The sequence below is a fragment of the Drosophila serrata genome, unplaced genomic scaffold (assembly GCF_035046125.1).
Source record: "Drosophila serrata isolate PLE 108 unplaced genomic scaffold, ASM3504612v1 contig_171, whole genome shotgun sequence".
Taxonomy (NCBI): Eukaryota; Metazoa; Arthropoda; class Insecta; order Diptera; family Drosophilidae; genus Drosophila; species Drosophila serrata.
In genome coordinates, this window is record NW_028257069.1 from 503,804 (window position 1) to 524,333 (window position 20,530).

Genomic DNA, 20,530 nt, shown 5'->3' on the forward strand with positions numbered 1-20,530 from the left:
CTCTTCAAGTTCAAGAGCGAGGGCCATTCCAAAGCTGGTTTTTTTACGTTGAGCTCGTTGAATAGGGTAGCGCACATCCGATTCCATCTTCGTCTTTGTTAAGAGAGGTTTTGGTAGGTTACCATTAAAATCCTTGAGTACCTTCATCATTTCCGGCTTGACCATTTTCAGCTGTTTCTTATTGTTGTTGTTGTTGATTGTAGCTGTTGTTGTTGTTGATTTATCTCTGTTGTTGTTGTTGTTTGTAGTTGTTTTAACTCTGTTGTTGTTGTTGTTTGTAGTTGTTTTAACTGTTATTCTTGTTATTGTTTTTTTTAGTTGTTTTAACTGTTTTTCTTGTTATTGTTTTTTTTTTTTCTTTTTTCGTTTGCGAGATGATTTTAGGTTGAGACTGTTTACTGGTGGTTTTTTAAATGTGAGTTGAAATAACTTTTGATCGAGTTTTTATACCTTAAGGTAAACTAACCCTCCTTTTTTCTATCTCATTCTTGATTTAGAATTGACCAAACATAACAGCTAAGAGCATGTAAAATAGGGAGGGAGTTTCAAGAATCATAGAGAATCATAGAGAAATCACTTGACCATAACGAAAAAGTTAAGGGGGGATATAGAGTAAGAATTGGAGGGACAGGTGTCCACAGTTGGTACTATTAAAGGCTTGTTTTCTCTCATAGTTATAGTTAATATTATTCCCCAAGTATTTCACAACTTCTTTTGGGGGTTGTAAATTTCCAAAACTATCAAAATAATGTATACTTTTTTTATTTTTGTTGTATGCTACCCAATGTGTTCCATTTGATGAACTATCATCTAGGTTTATAATTCCTGACTCTTCTCTCCAAGGAGATTTTGGTAGTGAGTCTCTCATAAACACACCTCTGAAATGTGGAATATACTTTTGAGCAAAATTCAAAATTTCAAAATTTGAAAGAGGTTTTTTAGGTAGCTTAGTAATCAGTTTTTTGGATTTCCTCTAAATGGGCTGAGATATAATCCATAACCTTTTCTATAAGGTTTTAGAAACATACCTTCACCCACCTTAATACTTTCCATTTTTGCATTATGTCGTTTACTCTCTTCTAATTGTTTTTTTTTTCCCCATATTTGCATTATTAATAGTTTTAACAATAGCTGCACTAGCAGAACCAAGACTACCTAATGCACTTAGTGCAGTGAAAATGGGTACAATAGGTAAAAAACCACCAATTTTCGGTACATTAATGACACGAGGAATCTTAATTTTTTTTTTATTTCTACCAATTGATTTACTGACTGCTTTACGTGCAACCTTGATTGCACTCATTAGATCTAGTGGTTTCTGAGTTTTCAATGCCCGAATTCCTGTTTGGATAACATTTGAAAAACTCTTTATCTTTGATCTCCTCCTCCTCTTCTTACACTTTCTCTTTGTTCCCTTCTTCTTCTTCATACCCATTCCGAATTTCTTTTTTGTTTTCATAATATTTGTAACCAAGTATGCTGCTGTTTTCTCTGCAATACTACTATCTTTTGATCCAACACGTTCCCACGCATTATTTATTAATACTGCATCAGCCTTATGTCGATCAGCTAGATCCTTATTTCGTGAATATGCAATATCATGTACTCTACAAGCTTAATCCAATTGATTTATCCCACGATCACCTCGGGCTAATCGTTTCTCTAGCTTTGTGCCTGGCCCACAAAAATTATAGCCAGGAATATGTGCTTCAAATGGAAGTGTGTTAATTATTTTGTTGATAATACCACTACCTCGTTTCAAGTTTGAACTCTGACTGCAACAATTATAAAAACTTTTACTCATTTTATATAATGTTTAATCAAGGAGCATTTCTCATCGAATGAACTACATTACACACGTGAATATGCGTTTAATACGTCAAAAACAAGAAATCTGTGTTAGAAATATCGAGGGTGGTGATCAATCAGTTAAAAATTCAGTTCCGCGACATAGTTCTTTATTACCCAATACAATAAGAGCATTGGTTGTCGGTCCATCAAACTGCGGAAAAACAAATGTTATGCTCAGTCTAATTGAAAGTCCAAACGGGGTTAAATTTGAGAATATATATGTATTCTCAAAGAGTTTATACCAACCAAAGTATGAGTATCTAGAGAAACTAGTTAAACCGATAAAAGGTATGGGATATTATACATTCTCACAAAATGATGAAGTTTTACCACCAGCTAAGGCTAAAGAAAACTCTATTATGATGATTATATTACAATTCTGGATGGAGTGGAGGATCCGATTTCAATTTAAGCCCTAACTTTAACTTTTCAATACCCCTTAAAAATCTACTTGGATTTGCTGAAGATTTCAAAAAAGTTTTATTAAATTGTAAACATGAACTAGTAATATTGATATCAAAAAATTTAAATGATGTACTTGAAGAGGATAAAATTGAGAATGCACAAAGAGTCGGAAAATATCATCTCAATATGACTAATATTACATGGAAAATTCCTCATATAACACCCAGTGATTCAACGAAAATTAAAATGTATGATATTATAAAAAGTGGATCCAATCTACCGATTGCATTCCGCAGTTGGGATACATACATTAATCCTAAACTAAGTAACGGAACACATCATGTTTGGAATGTTAAATTAGCTGCTAACCGTGAACGTCCACGATTTGCTTTAATTGCATTTAAAGATAATCACCATCTGATTACAAACAATTTAAGAAATCTAAAGGTCTACTTAAACTCTGAAACATACCCCTACGATGACTTGAATTTGGACTTTGAGAAAGAACGATTTACTCACCTATATGAAATGTATTGCAAGTTTCTAGCTACTATAATCGAAGTGAATCTCCTTTACTATCACCTGCAGACTTTAAAACTAAAGCTTCTATTATCGTAATAGACTTATCATATCAAAATGAAATGGTTAAATCAGGACCCATTGATGTTAGGATTTCAATTGAACTTAGCAAACCCGCCATCGAAAGTGTTCAAGTATATTGCGTGCTGATACATGATCGTTTAGTTGAATATAACCCGTTGAATGGTCTAGTTCAGCGGATTGTCTAACAATCAACCAATCATGAGTGAAGACATTGTTGCAATTGATGTTCAAGGATTTCAAGGAAATAATAATAAATTTATTCTAAAAGAAATTGGGGTCGTATTCAAAAACGAAACAATTTTGAACGCTAATTTTCTTATACACTCTCCGCATGATTTTATTGAATTGAATAAAAAATGTAGAAAAACAGCTACTTGGTTAACAAAAAAACATCATACAATTTATTGGAACGATGGAGTATACTTTTTCAAAGAAACACAAATGTATTTAAGAAAAATAATTAGAAAAAAGGAAATAATTTGTAAGGGATATCAAAAACGGTTATTCCTACAAAAATTTCAAGAAATTGATGATGTAATTAACATTGAGGAAATTGGATTCCCCTCTCTAAAAATAATGGATGGAAACCACTTCCCATATTGTTCATTACATGCTCGAGATGGTGTCTGCTCACTCAACAATGCTCATAAAATCTTAAACTTTTACGCACAAGAAAACTGCTAACAACAACAACAACAACAACAACAACTTTTCAACATTCAACATTTCTTTCACAACTTGAGAGTCGAGAAGAGAAGTTTACGAAATGTCGGATTCTAATAACAATCTTAAGATACCGAATTATTCTTCCCTGATAAATAAAATTAATTTATTTATTAATACATTTGGAAATATGATTTCAAAAGAGGACTTGAAATTACTGCTGGAGTCAAGGAACATGTTCATGAGTATTGACGTGAAGGAGTTTATAAAAACAACATTTGGAGAACATTTAAATTTATGTAAATTTTCTAATGATAATATAGAAACGTGTGCTTGTTTTCATTTTGTAATATAACAATATAAAGTTAGAAAATTAATTTCATCATATATTGAAATTCTAAAATAAAGAGAAAAAAAAAAAAACAAAATCTGTGGTTTTGAATTCGTTTTCGAGAGTGGGTCTATCAACAGCCGTTGCATTTTTAACATCTGTTTTCTAAGTATAATACAAAGATTTATATCCAGCAGACTTTAGTTTAGGATAAACATTCAGCCTATTACGTTGAAAAAAAAAAACAAAAAAAAAAAAAATGATTTCCTCAAAAATTAAAGAGTTTTTAAAGGAGCATGGGAGTGAGATCTTCAAGGAACATGTTTCGAAGTTGAAATCATTTCATACATTTTTTAAAGATGTTGAAGCCACCCCCGTAATTCATTCCAAGTATGGAGAGCACCTATCATCCTGCGCATGGGCATATGATGATTGTAAAGTCGGACCTGACACCTGCAGGTGTATGCATGTTGAAAAGAAAGAAGAAGATGCCTTAAAACTGATGGAACGATACATTAAATTGTTTAAAAAACTGAATGGAAACTAATGTAACACGAATATGATTAAATAAAAACGTATTTGACTAAATAAACGATCTCATTTGTTTTTGTATATATTCTATTATATATATCGTTTTACAAATTCGTACACATCACAAAACACCCCTCTCTCACACTCCTACACTCCCTATTCGGCTAAAGATCACTCTAAACAACCACACATTTTTACGCATGAGAAAACACCCCTTACACACACACACACCTTTGGAGTGAGAAAAAAACAAGACAAGACAAGACATGACAAAACACCTCACCCACTTTCACCATTTCTTTGGGGTGATCCTCACCCTCCCACACCCTTTCTAACTTAATTAAGTGACCTTTTTATTCTAATTAGGTCATTAAGACACCTGTGTGCAACCATACGTGACTTTTTAGGGTCACCCTCACCCCCTTTTTTGACATTGATTTATTACTTTTGGGCCAGGATCCGTATTATCCTACTACTTACGGATTGCTCGCAGATGCGAATTCATGCAATCGCTTAACTTCCGAAGACCCTTGGCTGATCCCTTCTCGACACCTTTTAACCCAAATATTGCCTGTACGTGTGCCTGAAAATGTAGAACTTTATTATCAAATCGATTTTTGAGTAAGTCCAAAGCCTTTGTATAATTGGCATTCGAGGGCTCAAGCGAACGTATGGTCTCTAGAGCCACACCACCTAAACTTGACCTTAGATATTGTAATTTTTCAATAACGTTGCAATAAAATCCGGCCAATCAGAGTAGGATCCATGGAACCGAGCTATCTCCAAAATTGGCAACCGAGGCTTCCTAGATCGGAAAGAAAGATCCGGATGATTAAAATTGTCTATGGAAGTTGAATTTGCAGCGGTTGCAGCCGGCAATTGAGATTTGCGAAGCGCCGCTAAACCTCGATTTATCTTCGCCTTCACATCCATGAACACCGTGGAGAACTCAATCCGATGGTCGCTTGCTATCTCCGAAAAGTCCAATTTTTCCAGCGAAGTCTGAGCGGAATCAAAGGCCAAATTTAATGAATTAATCCACTCCAGTCGCGCCAGTAAATCAGCTTCATCAAACTGATCTACAGTCTCCGGATTTATGAAATAATTCATCGAGCTCAATTGCCGCAAAAGGGATTGGGCCTTGGCTCGGTAAAAGTCCACGTCACTTGGCGGCTCATTTTGATGCTGAACCGAATTTTCCGTGTTAGACATCTTTATTTTCTCACGTGAAAAGAATTAACAATAGGAAAATGTCTGACCGCTTCGGTATATAGGAAGGTTAGAGGTTAATCAGCGTCACCGAGATGCAACGGAACCTCGACAATGTTGTTATTGTAATTGTCTGCCTCGAAACAGCGGAGTTGGCACAAGCGCGTCTATGCTATATATGCATAGGTATATAAATTAATATGATGTTGGGCGGTAATGATTCGTCGTCGACAATTTCAATTCCGCCACGGATTGTTCCTGGAGATGTAAGGTCGGGGCGAGAGGCCCTTTGGTGTCTTCTAGCCGGCTGGCCGTAGAATATTTAGTTAGGATGATTATGTTGGAGGGATGACTGTCCCTCTTTATCTGCTGGCCTAGGGACTCAGTCAGATTTGTAATAATAAATGCTTTACGACGGATCGTCGGAGTTACAGTATGAGAGCGATGGCTCTTTATTTCATAAGTGTCAAAACAGAACTGAACTTAAGAACTAACAAAAGTGATATTCATAGCGGCCACTCCAATGGGCAGTGCTTGCCGGCTATGCACGAGCTTCCGGCCAGACGCTGGGTCAGCAATTTGGCCGGAGCGAGCTTTCGGACGATCGGTCATTGCCGTCGCCCGGTTAACTTAGTTAACTACTCCCCCCTCAAGATTAAGGCCGCCCTCGGCCGACCCTATTTGGGCAATCACTTCCTTTAGTTGGGCCGTGGATCTCCTGGCCTGGGTGACTCGCCGATAAGTGAGGCCGATACAAATCAACGCGCAGCAAACTGCTCCCGCGACTAGCACAATCTGGTGCGAGCGGTAGTTGTTGATGTCTTCCCCAAATCTCTTGATGTGCTCCAGGTTACGTTCACTCAAGCGGTGAAGGTATGGGAGGCTTAGTATATCGTGCTCTAGAGAAATGTTCAGGGAAGGTGAGCTGGCTACTCCTGGTGCCCTCTTCTGGGCCATATCATGATTGATATATCGGGTTTCGTTAACCGTGGCACTCTCGATGAAGGTGATAAGGTGTGTTCCTTGTAAGTGGACGTAAGTGCCATTGTCCACACTCACACGAGCCGGGCGATCGTTTATGATGAGGATTCCCTCGTCGACATAGGTGACGGGATGCAGATCACTATGCTGAATATCGCAGTGCGCAATGCCTCCCGCGTGGAGTTCCTGGGCGCAAGATCTTCTCAGCGCCAGTTGGCAAAATGTGGCCCCTGATGACACGGATCAGTTTTTTACCGTGTGGATCTCTCCGTCGCAATCCGCTATGACCTTGTCCTCCAGTCTGAGCATTGTGTCGTGATGTGACACGGGAAAAATTGTAATCTTAACGCAGGCTGACTTAATTTTAGGAAACTTGATAATGAAATGAATAATGTTAGTGGATTGTAAAACTTTAACGGACGAAACGGACAATATATCTTTGATGGGGGTATCTGTGGGCTCCTCTATCCACATACTTTCCAGGTCTGCATGATCTAATATGCTAGGGCTAACTACATTGACTTTGGCGAGCGCTATTGCAAGCAATAAATTTTGCAGCTCCATTGTAATCATCCTATTCCGAGACAATAACATCTCGTATAGGTGTCCCGAATCAATTTGGGATTCTTTAGCCGACCTCAGAATTTGATTGACAGTGATGGTAATGTTATTTATTTGTTCCTGTACTCTACTGTTAATATTGACCTGTCTATTGTTTGCATTAATGAGTTGGAATTCTGTTAGTCTGATTTTTTCAAAATCCTCTGCGTCTGGCGTTCCCGCCACTACCTTTAACGCCGCTCCCAAGAAGTCTAAACTCCTGGCTACTCTGTGGTGGATGCTCAGTGACTCGAGCAGGTCACGCAGGTGAGCGACATCTACGCTCAAAAGTTTCTGCATGTGCGACTGGGGAAACATGTGAATCATGTCATTAGTCTCTTCCACCACGCGCCTGTATTCTGAGAGATTTGCCGTGTGTCTCACAAATGCAAATTCTTCCCATATTAATATTCGACCATCAACGATGGGAATGTACTTGGCTTGCGAGTAGTCCGTGACGTGTGCCGATGTTAGGGTCAGAAGGAATAACAGAGGAATGGGAGTGAACCTGTAATTTTCGGATTTATTGTAGTGTTTTGCAAAATTCAAGAAGCCCACCACCAACATAAAAAAATAAAGCACGGAAAGCTTAAGCAAAAGTAATGATAATGACAAATAAAAAATAAAAATAAAAAACCTTATGCCAAGTGGCTAGGAATAAAAATATGAAAAAAGTTGGTAAAAAATTATCAGACGAATCAAGTCAACATGACCACGCTTCGTCTACCTAAGGTTGTCCTTGTGGACCACCCTCCCCTTAATGAGGACCGTGGTCCCCATGTCCGCTTCCACAATTTTCTCTTCACACAATGGAGAGGGTTTGTTGCCTAGTCGCCTGTTGGATTTTACTAGGACTTTTTCGCCAACTTCGAACACCCTGTTCTTTTCCCTATTCCTGAGCTTATCTTGGGCGATCCTAATCCTATCCCGAACCTCATACAGTGGTTCTTCTGACTGTGTTTGAATCACGTCAGCTGGCCTCTTGTCGATGACCGAATGGATGGATTTATTGTACCTGGCTGTGGCCAGTAAAATTAGCTCGACGGTGTCACTGATGCCTTTATCAATTTTAAGGCATCTGGCGAGTTCCACCAGAGTGCTGTGGAAGCGCTCCACTTGTCCGTTTGAGACACTGTGGAGGGGCGGTGCGTTTGAAACGCTAACGCCGAAATGGTTTTCCAGCATGGTCAAAATGGTGTGCGAGTTTAACGATGGTTCGTTGTCGCAATATATGACCTTGGCTTTAGGGAAAACATTCATCAGCAGTAGTAATGCCGGTTTTAGGTCCTCTATGGTTCTAGAGGGAATTGGTTGGACTATGGCAAATTTCGAGAATTTGTCAATGCACGTGAGGAAATATTTCTTGTCCGTGGAGAAAATGTCTATGTGTAGCATTTCTCCTACATGAGATGGGAGCGGTGTTTCGCCAAGCTCATGCTTTTTGGGGTGCCTGTCATATTTCGCCCTAGCGCATGTCCTACAATTAGCGACGATTTCGGCCGCTAGCTTTGCCATTTTTGGGAAGTAGTATTCTGAGAGTACCTGCTTCACATTGGGCCGATCTGTGAGTCCTGTTGTGCTCAACGGTTAGGACTTCTCGCCTCTCAGCGACTGCAAAAATATCCGTCACGCGGTTTTTGCAGTGCCAAAACTTGGTGGCTGGGAATTGCCGAACCAATTCGTCCTGTATCATTGCCAGCGTATGCAAGTCGCAATGAATGGCGTTTACGCCTTTAGGAACGATAATATCTGCGAGCTCATCGAGCAATGACTCTTTGCAAGTAAAGTCGATGCTATGTCGTCTCTTGTTTCCAAAGAGTACGAAGCTGCGTTTCGACGGAAAGCGTGCCTCCTCCAGAGTTATCTGGTTTTGAAAGCAATTCAGGGGCTTATCCGTAGTTTCGATTGTGTGGGTGAGCGACAGCTCACTGTGAATTGTGGCTGCGCTGGAAAAAGCTTCTTCCTCTCCCAGAACGTTAAGTTGCTGTCTTGAGAGGGCATCCGCAACGAGGTTTTCTTTTCCGGGCTTGTAAAACATTTTGGCGCCGGACTCGTCGATGCGGGCTTTCCATCGTTTGATTTTCGCATTCGGATTGGATTCCGATACTGCGAATGTCAACGATTGGTGATCAGTATAGATATTTATATCTCTTACTGCATATAAATAATGGCGTAATTTGGCCAGTGCCCAAACTATGGCTAACAGTTCACGCTCGTTAGTAGCGTAGTTAACCTCTCGGTCCTTTAGGGTCCTAGATATCATAGTAATGGGTCTTCCCTCTTGGGATAGTACCGCGCCAATGCCAAATGCCGAGGCATCCGTCGTTAGATCGAACGCCTTCTTGTAGTCGGGATAGCTGAGGATGACATCCTCTAAAGCCAGAATGTTACGCAACTTATGGAAAGCAAGCCGTTGCTGCTCGCTAAATTGCACCTGGATATTTTTGGATCTGTGCCTACTGACACTTCCATACTCCCCTTTAAGAATTTCCGATATAGGCCTAGCTATTGATGCGAAATCTTTGATGAAGCATCGGTAATAACTGGCCAGGCCAAGGAACGATCTCACCTCGAAAACATTTTTGGGTTCGGGGAATTCCTGTATGGCCTTGGTTTTTTCTGGGTCAGTTGTGGCACCTTTATTAGTGACAATAAATCCCAAAAAACTAACGCTCTTTTTAAAGAAACGCGATTTTTGTGCTGACACCCTCATGTTGGCGTCGTGCAGGCTCTTTAGAACCCAATCCACATGCCGTATGTGGGCGTTTTCGTCTTCTGAGAAAACGATGACATCATCGACATAGACATAGCAAAATTTGCCAATCTGCTCTCGCAGTATGTCGTCGATGGTTCTTTGGAAGATGCTGGCAGCATTCTTTAAACCAAATGGAAGTCGACGAAATTCGTATTTCCCTCCGTTAACGGAAAAGGAAGTTTTTTCGCGGTCGCGCTCTGCCAGAGTGATCTGGTGGTAGCCTGACTTCAGATCAAGTGTCGTGAAGTATTTGGCTTTGCCTAAATTCCCTAGTATCATAGAGATATTTGGCATGGGGTAGCGGTCGGGTATCGTCCTCTCGTTCAATTTGCGAAAGTCTAACACGAGTCGCATTTTGCGGTTGCCCGCTTCGTCAGTGCCCTTTTTGTCTACTACCCATATTGGGTTATTGTAGGGGGACTTTGACTTTTGTATTATGCCATTTTTTAACAGCTCTTGGATTTCGCTGTTGACGAAATCTGCAGCCCCCATTGGGTATGGGTAAAGCTTGGCATAAATGGGCTCCTCGCTTACCGTCCTGATGGTAGCTACCACCGACGTGTTGTAAGACAGGGCCTCGTTGGGGTTTGCAAAGGCTTTCTTTCGTTCGCCAAGCATTTTGGTAAAGGCCTCTCTAACTAGAGGCGGCGCGTCCGAGCAATCAATGTTAGTAAAATTGACGTCGGGACACGATTGGAATTCCAACTTCTCTACTTCAGAGCCCCATTTGAGGTGGCCGGAAGCTAGACAAAGCGATGCCCCTGCCTGTTTTAACAGGTCAAGACCAATTATGGCATCAAAGGAGGACAAATCTGGTAAAATGAAGAACGTGGCCTTCAAGTTAAATAGGGAAACGTAGCACTTTTTGGTGATATTGGTGACGCCATGGATCGAATGTATCGTGAATGGCGATTCTACCGGGCGGACGCCTTTCAACCCCTTGTATGGACGGATGAAATTTTTTGCCGCGCCCGTATCTATTAAGAGTCTCATCTCCACCCCCGCTACTCTTCGTCTGATGACGGGTAGCAGGGATTTTCCCCTAAAAAATTAATTGCGTCCGAATCGTATTCATGGACAGCATCGTCACTTATTTCCTGTGCCGCGCTTGAAGCTGCGGCGGTGTAACCTTCGGGTTCATTTGGGCCCTGAGCAATGTGGTTTACCCTTTGCCTTTTGTGCGGGCCGGATCGGTCGGATCCGGCCGGCTTCCTATTCTGGTAGGCCGGTGCTTGAGATGGCTTGAGCATCCTAGACACTGAAGGGTCAACATCCATGGGCTCTGGCGTGTTTTCACGACGCCTGTCGCTGCTCGGAGCAGAGTGCACCTGAGCCTTGTGTTGTTTAGTGAAGTGCGGGTTTTTGCCCGCACTCACTTGGGAGTGCCCTTGATAGGGCGTTTGCTGGCGATCTTGCGCCTTTGGAACTTGCTTTTTGTCCCTATCCTCCAGGCTCTTTGCGAACGATGCCGCGAAGGTGTACCTCTCGTGGTTTGATTCCACTTCCTGAGCCAACGCCAAGGCAGTTGGCATGTCCTTCGGCTTTGCCGAGAAGAGGACATCGGAGAGGCTGCGCTTGAGGCCCGAAATAAAAACGCGGAGCGCATCGTCCCGGAATTTTTCGCATAATTTCTTGCCGCCGACATAGTTGCCTTATTAGTGAGCAAGGTGAGTTTTTTCTCGACCTCGTCATAGTACTGCAGGAGCGTGAGGCTTCCCTGTCTGAGGGTACCCATCTCCTGCTCGATGACGTGAATCTGTCGTTTGTCACTATATGTGAAATCGAGGCGGTCAATAATCGCATCAAAATTCAATATAGTGCCGAACGAGGATAGCACCGCATCGGCAGGGCCCCTAATTTTACTCCTGATTATAACTACCGCCTGATAATGGCGTGAGCTATTAACATAATTTCTAAAAATATAATATGCGGCTACTGCCGCTTGCCGCCAAGAGACGTATGTCTCCTGTGCCCCCGTAAATTCAGGCAGGCATTTAACGGCATCTAAAGGCTCGTTGCATTGAACATTGCCTTTGATATCAATGGGCTCGTAAACCTTGATTTTTAGAGCCTCTGTTTGTGCGGGTGCGACTTGCACCGCTGCCACTTGGGCGGCCAACTGCTCTATGGCTTGGCGTAATTCTTGTTCTTTGTTGACCCTTTCCGCCAAGGCATGGTTAACCGCGGCCTGAATTATAGCTTTAAGCTGATCTGGGTCCATAGTTCCTACTGCGGGGTTAGTACGCGGGGGCCCTTCACTATCAGACTCTGAGTCACTAGCGTATGGTTTATTTTCCCGGTACTGTTGGAATGGGGAGCTCATATGTGGCCAAGCTAAATCGCACTGGTAGGGGAATGCTTGCTCAAGCTATTCTGCCCATGAAGGCAATTGTCATGGCCAGGGGTGTGCGGGGACGGAGCCGCCGCTTTGGCAACAAAGTTTCTGAGCTCGTCGAATCGAGCCGGTGCCCTGTCAAGCAGCGATAGGGTCAGGGGTATGCGGGGACTGAGCCTCCGCTATGAGAAACAAAGAAACAAATAACAACAATTTGCCACACAAATGCATATGCAGCAGTATCGGGTTCCCAGCAGTGGAGTGGGGGGCAATAAAAAAAAATGTATTGCGAGGCAAATACTAAGAATTTAGGGTCTAAGCAAAAAGACACAATGAATAAAATAAATAAATTCACAATTTATGAATATCCAAACGGCAGAATTAACCGCCGATATAAAGTGAAAAATAATTTTAAATAAATTCACAACTAATTTGTTCGTTAGCGGCGGCCTAGCGCTTAGGCTAAAATATCTAATATCCGTACCTAAAAATTTAAGAATAATTTATCTAATGTTCTAAGGGTTACATCTGGCATCCCGCAAGGAAGCCATTTGGGACCCTTATTGTTTACATTATTTACTAATGAACTGCCCAAAGTCTTGACTAACTCCGGATGACGTCAAGTTTAGCGTGCAATACAATGACGTTGCCTGCCAGTCGGATTGACAAACAGATCTTAATAATTTTCAAATTTGGGCCGTGTAAACTTATTTAACTTAAACGGCTCGAAATGAAAGCTAATGACATTCTCTCGTTTCGTTCCTAAGCTTGGTACTTATACGCTGAACTGTTGCTCTTTGGAAAGAATTAATTCTGTTGATGATTTGGGCGTTTGCTTGGACCTTAAACTTGACTTTATTGATCATATTTCGTGTATGGTGAATAGAGCCAGGGGTGTGCTTGGATTTATTAAACGGTGGTCGAAAAAATTCAATGACCCCTATGTCATTAAATCGATATATACTTCTTTAGTTCATTCTATCTTAGAATATGGATGCTGCGTTTTCGTTTCCATACTAAACGCATCGAGTCGGTTCAAAAGAACTTTTTACTTTTCGCTCTACGCGGTTTAATTTGGGATGCAAACCAAAGATTACCTTCCTACTCAAATAGACGTCCTTAGCCAATCGTAGAACGATGCTAACGCGGTTATAACCGCGTTTTCGATCTGATGAATTAGTTGTTTGGTAGATATCGTACCCGTAGAACATTTAGTACGACCTTGAACTGAAATGTGTGTGTTTACTGACTAGCATAATGTCAATCTTATGACTTTGCACAAAGAGCTCCAGCTCAAGGGCTTTGCAGGAGATCCTGTCGGCGCTATACACACCAATGATCTCTAGCGTGAGGTTGAGCAGTTCCTTGAGTATTTTAAGGTAATAATTTTGTCAATGTGAACAACGAGGACCGACAGCCTATCGTTGGATTTCTAGAACATTTGCTCTTTACGCTGCCACTGATGATCGTTATTTGACTTGCTGCTGCTGCCTAGAAGGTGCTTTTTTAAGACGCAGCTGACTTTTCTTCCTTTTGCAGCTGCTCAGTGGGGGAAACTGTTAATTCTGACGACTAACTTGTTCGCGGACGGAGTTAGCGTAAGAGTGTGAAGACACTAATATGACCGAACATTTGTATTAGTAGAATTCGTTAACTGTTTTGGGTCAGGTGTACGATTGGATACGATTGGATTGGATTGGATTGGGTTGCAAGTATACGACACAGCTTCTATACATAGCTTTATGGTCTCCGCCGCAGTTTACTCATTTGACTGGATGAACATCCTTTAAGGGGTTACATACAGTTAGAATTTAAAAAAAAAAATCGATTTTTTTTATTTTATTTTCTTTTTGTAAATATATTTAAGTACATACACAGAAAGTTTTATTAAGTTCCGGTGAATATTTCCTGAGTTATAAGTAAATTTGAAAAGGTGTTTCAGAGTGCTCTATGAAAATTGCTCCTATTTAAAGTGCATTCCAAACTTTAAACGTATTTTTCTCAAAATGTTGTTTTCAAAGTCGGTGACCAACATTTCCCGAAAACGGCTAGCCCGATTAGTCTCAAATTTTAACACGACTTTTTTAAATATATTTTTTATAAATTATTCGCAGATTTTTTCTCCGATAAATATTTTATTTTTAATAAAAAATTTAAGGCGGAAATTTCGACGAAAAATCGATTTTTTTTTTGCGAAACTGCCATTTTGTCAAAAAAAAAATATTTTTCTTATTCCCTCGATTAATTACTAGATTTGACATTACTCTAATGAAATCTGTTTGGTTTTTTAATTTCGGATGATCCAGTTCCGGCATATAGTGGTCACGGCAAAACGCCTTTTTCAAGAGGTGCTCCCGGAGATCAGGTGTAACTATTTTCCAAATAAATATTTTTACTACTTCTAACTCTTAAAATACAGTTAAAAGATACTACAATATAATATGTGTATAAATTTTTGGATCAATAAGTTAATATGTTTCTTCACAAAACACTCTAATAATTCACCTTTTTTGGCCTTTTAACTGTATGTAACCCCTTAAGCATGCCTCCAAACCAAGTTGCAGCCCACATCTGACGTAATTGAAAAACTTTCCGCAATGATTTTAAATGACTCGAAATGCTTAACTCCGGTTACATTCAACCATTGCCGACAAAGTGTCTTAATTCCGTGATTATCATATATATTTACCGCCGGCTCTAAGTAGAAAGAATACCTCACAAGCGGTACAGCTTTAATCATTATTCGTTAAGAATGGTCAATAATTAGATAAATTGGGGTTAAGTGACACTTGTCATCCCATGAAAGGATAGGGATAGGGATCATGAGTGGAAGCTCTACCGCCACAAAGACGCACTCGTTACCGGAACGAGTGCGAATGCGAGGGACCAATATGGAATCCTTTTCGATCCGCGATCAATTATCTTTCCACAATCGATTTACAGGGAGGGTGCACTCATGACCGTTAAAGAAGAAACTCTGTGCACTTCTTCGATGACACAATACATTGCAGAGGGAGGAATGAAAAGGTCACCGTCAGCAGAGATTTTCATTGATGATAAAAACAGACTCCTGTGTAATCCCCTAACACCAATATGGCACTTAGTTATCCAGATTTTGTTTTTGTATAGACCTGGAGATTTTTACGTGGTTTCGAAGTCCTTTAAGAACAAGGTGTTTTTGGCGAAGGCAAGTAGTTCACCTGGTGTTCTCTTGGAGGCATCTTCTAGTGATGCCAGTAGTACGGCCGCTAGGTACCTTCTTCATCCTCGAGTTATTGACGGACACCTGCAGATGAGATGTTCCAAGGTTTAAGTTGCCTCGGATTCATCGCACCTCCTACAGTTGCCATTTTCGGTTATGCCTAGCCTGACTGAATGTGCCGCAGCTAGGTAGAGTCCCGTAAGAATTCCCACTAGCGTTCTGCAGTCACTCCGTCGTAGACGTAGCACGTAGTGGCTGGAATATGCTGCATTGGCTGGGTATTTCTTATGCCATATCTCAGGGTCTGTGCAGTATATGGTATTGAGCATGGTCCTTAGCCGTTTTCCAGTCCTGGGGTCCCATGAATGTTGTTGTTTTGACATCTGGGCAGGTTCTAGTTATCATATAGTCAGATATACTCCTCTTGTCACGACAAACTGAACTGTGCCCGAATTCTTGAAGCGAAATATTCTCTGATGTTACTAGGCATTGTGCAGCCTTCCCAGCAGTCAGTTGCGCGTAAATATCTAGGTTATCAATATCCATTATGGTTTTGAGAGCCTTTGTGAGGATTGACCTCAGCGCCTCTGATATGCAGAGCAGTGTCTACCGCTGGGTTCTCTCCACAACCTTGTTATATGTTTTCTTTTCCATGGATTTCCACCACACCAAGACTCCATACAACAGTGTCGAATGCACCACCGATATGTAGACCCAGTGCATCAGAGCGTGCAAGAATCGCGCTGAGGGTCGATTGACAGACACCTGTTATAATTACGTTTTTGTCTTCAGCATATGTCTACAAAGACTTCGAGTACATATTCCTTATTGTGCAGGGCTCTCTCAATGGTGGCTACTAACGAATGTAGCGCCATCTCCACTGACACTGGTTGGATGTCAGAAGTCTACCCACATCGTTTCTGATGTATAGGTTCAGCAGCTTTTCTAGCGTCTAGCGCCTGTAGTCCTTGGGACTAATGTGGATGCTCGTTTCTGCTTTAGGCTGGAAGGCAATCCGCCAGGTCCTCCGTTGGCTGGGGATATAGCCCGTTCTTAGACAAGCTTTGTAGATTGTGTTTAGCCATGGAGTAATGACTTCTTTGGCTGGAAATACTTCGTCTAGTCCTGAAGCTTTTATGCCCGCGAAGGAGTCTATAGTATACTTCTGCATGAATGCATCTAAAATGGCAAATGAATCACTTAGTCTAAAGGTGGGCACACTTTTTTTTCTGCACAGTGTATTTGGGTGTGAGTGAGTAGGGTAGTATTGTCGGTTTCGATTGACAGTGTTCTCACTCATTTTATAGTTGTACAGCTGTTGATGAGTGCAGCGAAATTGGTGTACAGTAGTCAAGGCACTGTACAGAGTTTCGGTGTGCATTTGACTTACGGTACAGTGAGTGAAACTTCATGACTGGTACAAACCAATACACATATAGAGTTCTCGTGTGTATGTATGTCTTAGAAAGAATACGATTAAAAAATTGATTTGTATTTTCGTTTTAAATGTATTTTTATTATAAAATAAAGAAATTAGAAATTTATATTTAAATTATTAATATTGAAATGGAGAAACATTATTTTATTTACCCAGTCTTCAGTGGTGGCAATTTTTGATCGTTTTTCGTAAATTACATTTTTGGCAACAGAAAATGGAGCTGCTAGTATCTTGCAGCTAATTTTATAAAGTAAAGGAAAACGGTCTTTATTAATTGACCACCACTGCAGAACATCAAAATCTTCACTGTACGCTTTATTTATATTTTTATATGTTTGAAGTTCATTCTGAATATATTGCAAAATATTAATGCTCTGAACAGGTTCCGAATAATCTGAAAATATATTATCTATGTCTTGCAGATTTAATTAATTTTTCTATATCATCATTTTGGCTATTTATATGAATACTAATCAATATTTTTTCTACGTTTTTAAAAGTTTGTTCCCTTTCTAATTCTGAGAATTTAGTTAATTTATTAGTGGGTGGAAACAAAATTAGGGCAATATTGTGATATTTTTTTTTCAAATTTTCTATTACTATTGAATCTATGTACTCTTAAAGTGAAAGTCAATTTTTTAACTATTTCTATGTCATTTTTATTTGGTGAGGATATTTTTTTTAGGTTATTAATATGTGGAACAGTCAAGTGCAATGTTGGATAATTACTACCCTCCAGATTTTTGGAGCAACATTCAAAAGGGGCAATAAGGTTCACCATTCCGCTAATATTAATTAAATTTATATCTGTAATTCTTGGTAATTAATTTTTCTCCACCAAAATCTGCGAAATTTTCATCCAATTTAGCATAACAGACTTCAAGATGTTAAATATTGTATTCCAACGAGTTAGACAGTAGCTTTTTAGGATGATTGTTAAGTTCCGGTTTTTCCAGATTTTTAAAAATACTTAACAAGCTTGCTGCATCGATTAACCATATCCAGCAATTCTGGTACTTCATTCACAAGTTTGCCAATCACATTGTGGATCAAATGATTTGCACAGTGTATTGTGCTTAGTCCGTTGAATGCAGCTTTCATATTAGCTCCTCGGTCGGTTACAATTATTGGATCGTCCATCTGTAAATCACATCCAAAGTCACGTAAGATTCGCACTATTTTGTTTTTTATTTCATTACCTAAAAAATTTGATAATATATGTATATATTTTATTATACATACACTCCAAAAACATTTTATACTTCTTACCGTTACAGGAGGCTCCACCCATTGATTTTACTGCAAGCAGACGGTTTTTAAGGGTGCCTTTTTTGACGTAATGCATAGTCAGTGAAATATAAGATTCTTTGAAGAAATCGTCTGTCCAGATATCTGAAGTTATGCTATATCCGTTTTGTTTCTGCTCTTTAATTTAGATTTTTACTTCATTAAAGTGAAAATCATAGAGCGCACCGATGTTTCGTGATATAGCTGTGGGATGCGGCAGTAAAGAGTCAATATTGACGTTTTCCCCAGTTTCGCACCGACAGAAATAAAAAACTGTGCTAAGTTTTTTTTTACCAGTGTCCGCAATTAGATTAAACGGTCTATCATTCTTTATTGTCCACTCCGTTGTTAGATTGGTGCATTTCTTTTTGGTTTCAGAGGGCACATCAACGACAGGAAGACTGAGCTTTCGGCTATTGGCCATAATGTAGCATTTGTGTTTGACTAATTTGATGTGCTTTTTTCAAATTTATAAATGTTTTTGCATATGTTGCTCACTACTGCACCAGTCGTCACTATGCCGTTAGCATTAGCCAATCGTGAAAAGGTGTCCCACACTTTGCTCCGACCACGTGAATCAGCAGGCTTAAGGTCACCAGCTAATAATTTAGATTTTATTGTGGCAGCGTACTCCTTAAAATGCAATTCAATTGTTGTGTCCAGTGTCTGATTGCAATTTTGCAATTTTGTTTTAATATACATGTGTACAAAACTTATACTACAAATGAACATACAAATACATACATATATTTAACAATCATTGTTTTTGGCTTAGACCCTGGCACTAAATACCATCAAACCAAAGACTATACAAGATGCCTCACGATCATACATTCGTTTTGCAATATGATTCTAATTTTTTTATTCAAACGACAATGGCGCTCTCCCTGCTCTCACAAAGTTGAGAGCGTAAGGATCTCAAAATAGAATGCGTTTGCATATATGAGTAAACACAGATCAAACAACCCTGCAGTACCTGTCATCAGTAATTAATCAACCTTTCATCAACAGTCAAGGGGGTGCTGTTGATTTTTCATCGATGACAGGCCATACAAACTTTTGATTTATTTAACATGGGAATGTCCTAGGATGTCATCAATAAAGATTCATCAACAATTAATCGATGATTCATCAACAATTCATCGATGTTTCATCAACAATTCATCGATGATTCATCAACAAATTCCCAACGGCCGGACCATGGTACTGCCGACGACTGCCGTCTAGACTACCGCTGAAACTGTATCGTGGGCAGAGCGTCGTAGTAGAAGTCGCAGTCGGCATAAAGAATATATAAAAATGTATGGATATTATATATTTGAAATATTAAATATATATATTATTGTAAATATTATTATTTTTATAACAAAAAAAATTAATATTCATAATTATACATATTTAGAACGCGCCGACTGCGATTTCTACCGTAGTAGAAGTCGCAGTCGGCATAAAGAATATGTAAAAATGTATGGATATTATATATTTGAAATATTAAATATATATATTATTGTAAATATTATTATTTTTATAACAAAAAAAATTAATATTCATAATTATACATATTTAGAACGCGCCGACTGCGATTTCTACCGAGGCGACGCTCTGCCGACTGCGACTTCTACCGAGTCAACCCTCTGCCGACTGCAACTTCTACTACGACGCTTTGCCCACGATACAGTTTCGGCGGTAGTCTAGACGGCAGTCGTCGGCTCTAGAGTCTAGAGCCAGCACGAGAGAGCGGCTGGCTCTAGAGCGCTCTCTCGCTGCCTTTTGAACGAAATGTGACAGAGCCTGGAGTCAGTTCAAAAGCCAGCACGAAAAAATTGCAAAAAACAGTCAAAAAATCGTATGGCGTTACGAATCTTCCACTCTATACTCTCTTTGCTCAAACATACAAAAGACAATCACAGACATATAAAGCAACAAATATACTTTGTTACAAAATATACATATTATCTCAAAAACTTACATTATCTTGTAAGTTCATTGCATGAGCGTCGTTTTCTTTGCAATCCATGTTTATGCACTAATTAAAAAATACTGCACTCATTTGCACAGTTGTACACAGTCAACAGCCATAAACAGTAGCGTAGATAGGGGGGCGGGGATCAGGGGGATCAATCCCCCCCCCTTGGGTCTGAGAATTATAAGATGATATAATCTCAAAATTGAAAAAGAAACACATTTTTACGCGATGACTGTGCAGTACAGCATATTAAAGTTTCTAATGCCCGAGTTATGTTCAATACTGTTGACTTCTTGTCAACCGATAAATTCTTCCTGGAATCTTTTAGCTTGCCAGCGGTCGCTGCGTTTCCCAGGATTTACGCAGTTTTGGC